The sequence below is a fragment of the Dermacentor silvarum genome, chromosome 9 (genome assembly GCF_013339745.2).
Source record: "Dermacentor silvarum isolate Dsil-2018 chromosome 9, BIME_Dsil_1.4, whole genome shotgun sequence".
Taxonomy (NCBI): domain Eukaryota; kingdom Metazoa; phylum Arthropoda; class Arachnida; order Ixodida; family Ixodidae; genus Dermacentor; species Dermacentor silvarum.
In genome coordinates, this window is record NC_051162.1 from 83659770 (window position 1) to 83668402 (window position 8633).

The window sequence follows — 8633 nt, forward strand, 5'->3', positions numbered from 1 at the left end:
ACAACACAGTAACATACCAACAACACAACACAGTAACTTGCAGACATGGCAGCAAGTGTGAAGTAGTCAACACAGCCCAAGGCGTAGAGTAACAGAAAGTCATCCAAGCACTGACAGCCAGCCATCACTTTTGCAGAGGATGGCCAGCAGCACAAGTGATGCACACATGCCTCCCTCGGTAGCTTCACTTGCATCCAGACTTCACTAGTTTCCAAGCCAATAATGCGGTAACCTGCAGACATCAATTACATCAAACTATGAAGTGCCATCTGAAACACTGAAGCCATGTTTACTGCGAAAACAGGCTATAAAAATGCTTACAAACAACTTAAGCTTCGCATAACTGTAAAACAAACAATAGTGACTTTACACAGGAGAATGCAAAACATCAAAAAGCAAAATTTCAGTAAAACCTAACCATTATAGCTGTAAGTTTGGACACAAGAGCAAGGAAAGCACAAAAAACAATGCCCACAACTTCCTTTATTGCGCTAAGCAGTTAAGACGTTAGTATCAATATATTCCTTTCACATAAAGCTTCCTTGCAATGCCACGGCTGCTTGTTACATACAGTTCAGTCTTTGAAGAAAACAAAAATTAACAAATGATGTGAATGCTCTACCACGGTACCAAAAACACATTTCATTCGTGATGAAAGTTCCAATGAGTGAGTGATAAATTGACTTGTTGGTACAACATATTGGTCAATTGCAGCACAGATATTGACGACAGAAAAGACGAGACAATAGACGTGTGCTGACTTCCAACAAAAAGCTTTATTTTCAGCGACCCATGTTTATAGCCGTCACTCATCACATTGCACACGCGCAATTCACACCCTTAGGAAGGTCAACTCTGTCTGATAAGTGTACAGATGCTGACACACACACAGCCAAGTCGCGCAATCTTTTCAGCTTCAATAATTTCACGTGTTAGTTGATCACCGCTACTGCTGACAACAGTACACCGAGCAAACAATGGTTCACAGGCACATGAACTGCAAGAACATGCAAGCCAACTGTCATGCACGTTTTTCTCGACATTGTAGAGTGTTCTCTCAGCTGGTCATTGATACAGCGTTCTGTTTGGCCTATGTACTGTTTACCACAAGAAAGAGGGGTACAGTAATTGATGTTGATAACATAGGTGACGAACAGATTTTTGTGCTTTTTGTTACACTTGTGTGCTGCGCTGAAACATTTCCTTTGATTACACAACTTTATAAGCTTCTGAGGTGCAAAGAAGACAACTTTAACTTTGGAACGATCTGCAGTTTTCACGATATTGTGAGACAGCTTATGAATGTATGGTATGACAGCCACTTTAAGTCTGTCAGATGGAGTGATCACATGGCAACCACTCGGTGCATGCACTTTTCAGAGTAGAGGTCAAGTGTTCACTGCATCTGACAGACATAAAACTGGCCGTCATACCCTACATTCATAAGCTCTCACAATATCAAGAAAATTGCATATCATTCTAAAGTTGTGTAATCAAAGGCAATGTCACAGCACGCCACATATATGCAACAAAACACCAAATTCCGTTTGTCACCTGTGTTAGCAACGTGGTTTATTGTATCCCCCTTGTGGTAAACAGTATATAGGTCAAATGAGACACTGTATCAATCACCGGCTGAGAGAACACTTATACAATGTCAAGAAAAATGTGCGTGACAGTAGGCTTGAATGTCATTTCAGTTCGTGTGACTGTGAACCGTCGTTTGCTCAGTGTACTGTTTCCAGCAGAAGCAGTGATCAACTAACACGTAAAATAATTGAGGCTGAAAAGATTTCGCGACTTGGCTCTGTGTGTATCAGCACACCTTCTGTACACTTGTCAGACAGAGTTTACTTTCTTCCTAAGTGTGCGAATTGCGCATGTGCAATGCAGTGACTGACGGCTATAAACATGGGCCAGCAAAAATAAAGCTTTTTGTTAAGAGTTGCCAGCATGTCTCTCGTCTTGACTCTTCTGTTGTTGCCTACATCTGCACTGCAATTCAGTGCCTGAACGACTGGCTACAACTACGCTACAGGTGTTGCATATCGGGAGAAGGGTTGAATATTGCTCTACACCTGCAAAAGTTGTCGTTGCTATCCGCGGATGATGAATACGGAAGTTCTGGCGTGGAAAAACCAAATTAGAACGCGAGCTTTTGGAAGCGGTGTTAATAGAAAATTCTGGACCTGATAAGTAGGTTAGCGCCACTTCGCAGGCACTTTTAAAGAAAGAAATGCAACCCATGAGTAGCCACAAATAACTGGTTTGTTAATTATGCTTTTGTTTCTTCTTGGGCTACCTAAACGCGAAAAACTTTGTCACTCGATTCAACCGCTCGGCCAAAACCAAGCATGAGAAGATGATTTTTTCTCCTCAGGGGCACCACATTTCGAAAGATATGCATCAAATGCATCTGAAAAGTTAATCATTTCGGTGCAATACATGCATTGTTACAAACATTACAAAAACTTGAAAAAATGTGAATGATACTTACTACCCACAGCTTCCAATTTATCGGGGCTCAATGTCGGCTTCTCAACAGCATTGCCGTCCTTCAAGCACCGACAAGGAGCCCCTGTGACGCTCCTACGCCGAGCGCCAGGGCTCCCCACATCAGTTATGCCAGTTCTTTGCAGAACAGGGAATCCCGGCGATGGCACTGGAGCAGGCCCCAGTTATCGTTGCCAATGTATACAACATTTCCTAGGTGTACCTGCAATAAAAGATGGCAGAGACACATTAAGACTGCTTACGTGTGGGAACGTGAAAGCACCTTTAGTCAACCAAATGGCTGCAATGTGACGTGCACAGTGTGACACGCACTAGGCACACCTTAAGTCAGCCAGAACCAAAGAGCTGCCGTGGCGTAAGGGAAGCGTGCTCCTTTCACACTCCAGGTTCTATTCCTACCCAGTCTGCACAACTTTCTTATTAAAGCAATTAATTTGCTTTGTTTACATGAACCTACCTAAATTTGACATTACTCCAAGCGTTTTGATGTGCTTTTATTGCTTGTGCAATAGGCCATCGGTTTTATGTCAATAAGTGCTGGTAGCAAAAAGAAATATGTCTAACCGTGCGATAAATGTAACCGGAAATGGCAGGTACGTCCAGTGGCATTAGTGTGGGGGCTGCACACAAAATTATATAGCTTACCCTGTTTCAAATTTATTTTAAAGAGCAGTTTCAGTGAGCCCAAGTAGAGTCTTCAGCTTTTTGCAGTGCAGAAACAGGTACAGTTTGTGCCAGCCAACCAGATGAAGAGCTCTCCTAGTAACTGTCTCTAATCACCCTCTCAGCAATTAGTGATAGCCAAAGTAGAGCTTGTATCTCTACAACTGACACATGTCCCATTTCCTTAATGTGGTATTCGTCACTGATTTTGATGGTCAATTGGTTGCCATAGATGAACAATCGAAATTTGGCGCGCAGCACCAGTCGTGTCAGTGCATCGTCAAGTGGCACGAACATATTTCTCCCTTGAGTGAATTATGGTGCTCTCCTGGGCACATGTTGAGGCACCAGCCAGTCTGCCCCATGTACATTTGACTGAATATATACATGATCAAAGGAACAGACTATGCTACCCCTGACGAACACAAGACAAATTGGGTTGCATCTTTAACTCAGCAAGCCTCAATTCTCATGTGGACTGCTATGCACGCACATTTCCAGCGAAAAATAAAGTAGGCAGGATATGCACGACAGTTCACAAGTGAATTCAGAAAGGCGAGCAGGCAAGGGAGGTTTGCTTGGTTAAAGATACCACCAATTTGTCTAGTGTGTATGAGAGGCAGCTCACTGTATTTCTTTCACACCTGGTCAAATGTACACAGAGCAGACTGGCCAGGTAACTAAATGTGCCAAATAAATTCCCATATTTCACTCAAGAGACCAGCTTGCTCGTCCAGTTTGGCCGTGCATTGCCGCGATAGGACTTCAGGCTGGATTAAGATCATCTGTTTTCACCTACGGTGAAAAATTGACACGAGAGATCAGTGAGGCATACCACATAAACAAGACATGCGAGCCAGACCCCATGATCAATTCATGAAATAAAAGGCGTCCTTTCTAGATGACAAGTGATTGAAGTTAGTCTGCGCCCCCCCCCCCCATATTTACTTTCCTTTTTACACAAATACCATTTATTGTGATTTTATGCCTTTATATTACAACTTACGCCTTCCCTCTGAACGAAATTGTGCACAACATAAGCACACATCCAGTGTTGCTATTTTTAATCCTTCCATCAAAATAAATGGTCAGTTAGCAGCAGTCATGTTGTATGGTACCCCTTTTCCTCCCCATGTAAATTCTATCCTGAAAAGTTACATGAACTGACCGGCAAACTCATACGTACACTACAAATTTCACCTAGCAAACACGGCTGGTTCTTAGAAAATGCACAAATACGGTGATAGGTATCTGTTGGCATACTGTAGCAATAGTAAGTGCCAGTTAGCTTCGACACTAGACAGTTTTAGTATAGCATATGCAACTAATAGCGTACGCCTATACGCTATAGTACAGCGTACGCTAAACAGCACACATTTATTACAGTTTTAGTTGGCCTGCGAGATCTTCCGATCTCAGAGGCCATATGCCATCGTCGCACCTATCTCTCGACTTCACTGACAGGTGGCGCTGATATATGTCGGTTTCCCTCGTTAGGCTTCGTGTCGTTCGAAACGAGAAGCGATCTCGAAAACTCCACAAGGTTAACCATATTACACTGTTGTCAAAGCGGCCTGACGGTAAGCGAAAGCTGTTTACACAGTCATTTGCTACGAACGAAGCGAATTCTGCAAAAGCCACGCCAAATTCAATTCGAAGCGGGCAGCGGGGACCACCGCCATGTTTAACGTAAACTACGCAAACCACGCACAGACGGTAATGCTAAATCTGAGAAATAGCATGCATACGCTATCGGTCGGATAGCGTTCTGCACATGCGCAGTGATGACCCGCTATTTTATATCGTACGCAATGACATAGCGTACGCTAAACTAAAACTGTCTACTGCTGCAATACTTCAGCTGTCAGGCATCTACAGTGCTTAAGACACCACAGAAGTGTAAGTGCACAACAAAAACAAGCGGCGCATCAACCATAAATTTGACTTGAGAGTAGTGACAACATAGGCTGTTTCGTGTAGCTAAAACACTAGCCAATATGTAGAAAGTATATGCACAAGTATACATACCTATAGATATTTGCCTACCTAACTTAAAATCTATAAGAGCTTACAGTGCACATGATGCTTGTTCTAGACACTGGTATTTTTGACAAAAATACTCTTAGAATTAGATATAATGCTTTTTCAATTCATCCAGCCAGTAAATGAAGTCGTACACATATCATTATAATTTGGACTTGCAGGTTGAACATATTCTGACCTGAGCAGCGCCAAGCAGAATGAATAGACCGAATGCCCACTGTGCTGACCAAATACACAGGATGAAACAGAAAATATGGAAAGGGACCCCAAAGTATTAGAAATACTTCTTGACAGCTGTAGAATTAGGGCTTGTTGGTTGATTGTCACTATTAAAATTACACTAAAGCCAATAAGACTGTTCTGTATGGTGTAGTTGAAATCAAATTCATTTGACGAGCAACATTGCAATAACCAGCAAACATGGCAAGAGCAAGCAGACATGTGCGAAATAGTGTGCTTTTTTAATAATAGAGCATCAATACAATGAACTACCTACCAGTTAGCTATGTGTTCTATGCTGTATTGACTTGAAAAAAAGAGAAAAATAATGTAACTGGACATAGACTCGCAACTGCTACAATGCCTACTTGCATGAATGGGGATAGCTTGCCAAGAATATTAAAAAATGGGAGAGAAAAAAGCAAGCTTACTAGAAAACACTTCAGAACTGTAGTAACTGCAGCACAGTGAATACTGGCCTTAATGTATCATTTCAAGAAGTTTGAGCTCATCAAATGTGTATTTTCCAGTGGCAGTTATTCTTGGAACAAGACAGAAATAATCGTGAATATGAATGTTAAACAATGGTAAGCACACTGTGTGCTTACACCTATGACATATTTGGCCCATTACACTTTGAATTCTTATATGCGCAGAAGCTGCACAAGAGTGTAAACACTAAAAATTCGGAAATAAAATCCTACAGCATAGGAAACAGTTTCAAAACAAGAAAACCAAAATGAAAAGTGATAAATAGTGTGTACTAAGCAAAATTAAAATGTAACTTGCAGCCAAGCGATTGATGCAAGAAAAAATACTTAACATCAGGACATGTTAGGTCTACTTTTATATAGAACACAATAAGGTGTGCATAACAGCTATGAACACAAATAAACAGCAAGTTGCATAAATATTTGGCCTATTTAGTAAGCTGTGTTGACTAATGTCGATTAACTTATCCACGAATGATACCAAGATGCTATTTTTTTGGAACACGTACACTACATACATACCTGACCCGACCATCCAGATTACACGTTGCACTACGGCAGGCATAGCCAAGGGGTCTGGTGGCTCCTCCGTTATGTGGGCACTGTTATGGGTCACAGCCTCGCCACTATAAAATAAGTTCTGTGTTAACTTATAGCAGTGGCACACAGCTTTATAAAGCTGTCAAATTGTCTAGACATGCATGGAGCATCTAAATATAGTCACAAAAACAATGTTTGCATTATTGCAGGGTGGCAACAGAGCACAAAGTAGAAGTCACTGATGAATGTCTTGATAATGGGGACCCTTTGATCACAGTAAAATTATTGACACGCAGCAGCACATAGCAAAGAAATGTTTGTTTACAAAACAATTCATTTTTTTTTCATGACTCAGTTTAACTTTCCCCTGTCATGTTTAGTTACGTATAAGGTATGTCAAAACATCTTGTCTTAAAAAGTAAGTTGGACTAGTAGCAAGCTGTGATTGCTTAATTTTTTTTCTCTAAAACTGTCGTAAACCGAAAACTCCGTAAGCAGATATTATTTACAACGTCGAGGCAAGGAAACATGGCAAGGAAACAAGTTTCCTTGGACAAGTAGATATGAAACAAGTTTCCTTGCCATGTAAGCAAGGAAACAGTCATTGCAATAAGAATCGGTGAAGAGGCAAATGAGTCGTTATTATGCAACTTCAGCAGAAAAGCGGGAGCTCACGCGCCGCACGCACATGATGAACACGATTATTTTCGAACGTTATATTTCTCATCGGAAGAAAACGCTTATCAAGATTTTCAATTTCGCATCGAAGCAATAAACTTGCGTAACTAAGTGCTGACAACCAGCGTTCAGCAAGCATCAGCACAGGTATCACTGTTGTCGCGGGACTTCTATTTCATACGCTCGCGCACGCTATGCACACACGAGAAGCTCACACAACACGCGTGTAGTTAGCCAGCATGATTACTTACCTTTTGAATGGTACGACGCGGTCGCGAAGCGCTCTCCAAGTTGCCGGTGCTGCGTCGACGATGTTACTCCCCGCATACATGCCGCTGCGTAGTGGACGAGCTGAGGCGCGCTAACACACATTATTTCTTTGCGACGTCCACCTAACTTTCCAGAACGAGAACAAAGAGACCGCACTCCACGGCATAAAATCGTTGGGCCACATTTGCCTGGCGCGCCACGCATACGGCGAGTTTGCAGCATGACACAAGGTATCTTCAGGCACTTCTGTGCACGCTAACTGCGACCTACTTCATAACAGCAAACACAAAAACACGACGATCAAGCAAACGCGACGCTCGTAGCACCCCGCACATACGACCGCCATCACAGAACACGGAGGAAAAACAATAGCGCCACCTGCATACTTGTGAGAATGTTGTGGCCTCTGTGATGACAAAAATATTAACCAGTACACTCGCATACTAAAATTTTGTGCCGGGTTACACACAACTACGTATAGATGTTGCGAGACAAAATAACCGTAGAACAATCTATATTTTAGACTATAGTTTAGCGAAGAAAGAAATTTTAAAACGTATTTTACCTTTGAATTGCTTCCGCCGTCTGCAGCCAGCATAAGCATGGCCTTTGAGATCAGCGTACGTTATCCTTATCAAGCCGTCGCTGTGGCCTGATTTGAACGGTTTGGGCTGTCTCGAAGCTGACTCGAAGCCAATCCATGACGTTTAGCGATGCTGCCTACTTTTCCTACGCCGTCACTTAGTTTTAGATAACTTTCTGATGTACGTCAACATGAATTGTAGCCTCAGGAATTGTTGACACGATATCGGAGGTACAGATGTGCAGTGTTCGATGTTTCCGTGCGCGTTGTGACTGTTTCAGGCGGAAAGGATCAAATCCACGAGGGTTGATAGCTCGTGTGGCGCAGGTTACACCCGTATCGTCCGCATTTCCTTTCGTGTCGGTGTGTTGAATGTGCGCGGGTTTTGCTCCTGTCGTCCGTACCTTCTGTGTTTATCGTGCGGCTCGCGAAGATTCCTCCTAAAAAAAAAAAAACATGTCTGCAGCAGCGTGCATGTGTCCTGTGTGGTGTGTGAAACAAATGTGCGCTGGTGTACGATGTGTTTGCAGCCCTATTGGTGGCTTATAGTCCTTTGCTCTAGTGCCGTTTCTATGATGTAAACCATACGTGAACTGAAAAAAATGCACTGTTTTTCATATGGACAAGTAGAT

General features: G+C 42.4%; 1 long non-coding RNA gene across 1 annotated transcript; it reads right to left on the reverse strand.

Annotated features, from left to right (window-relative positions):
• Positions 1-2284: 2284 nt before the first annotated feature.
• On the reverse strand, positions 2285-7694 carry LOC125940003 (uncharacterized). The gene is made up of 3 exons (XR_007463234.1): positions 7400-7694; positions 6453-6556; positions 2285-2716 (listed from the first exon to the last, which is right to left on the reverse strand). It is a non-coding gene; the product is annotated as an uncharacterized LOC125940003 (long non-coding RNA).
• Positions 7695-8633: the final 939 nt, after the last annotated feature.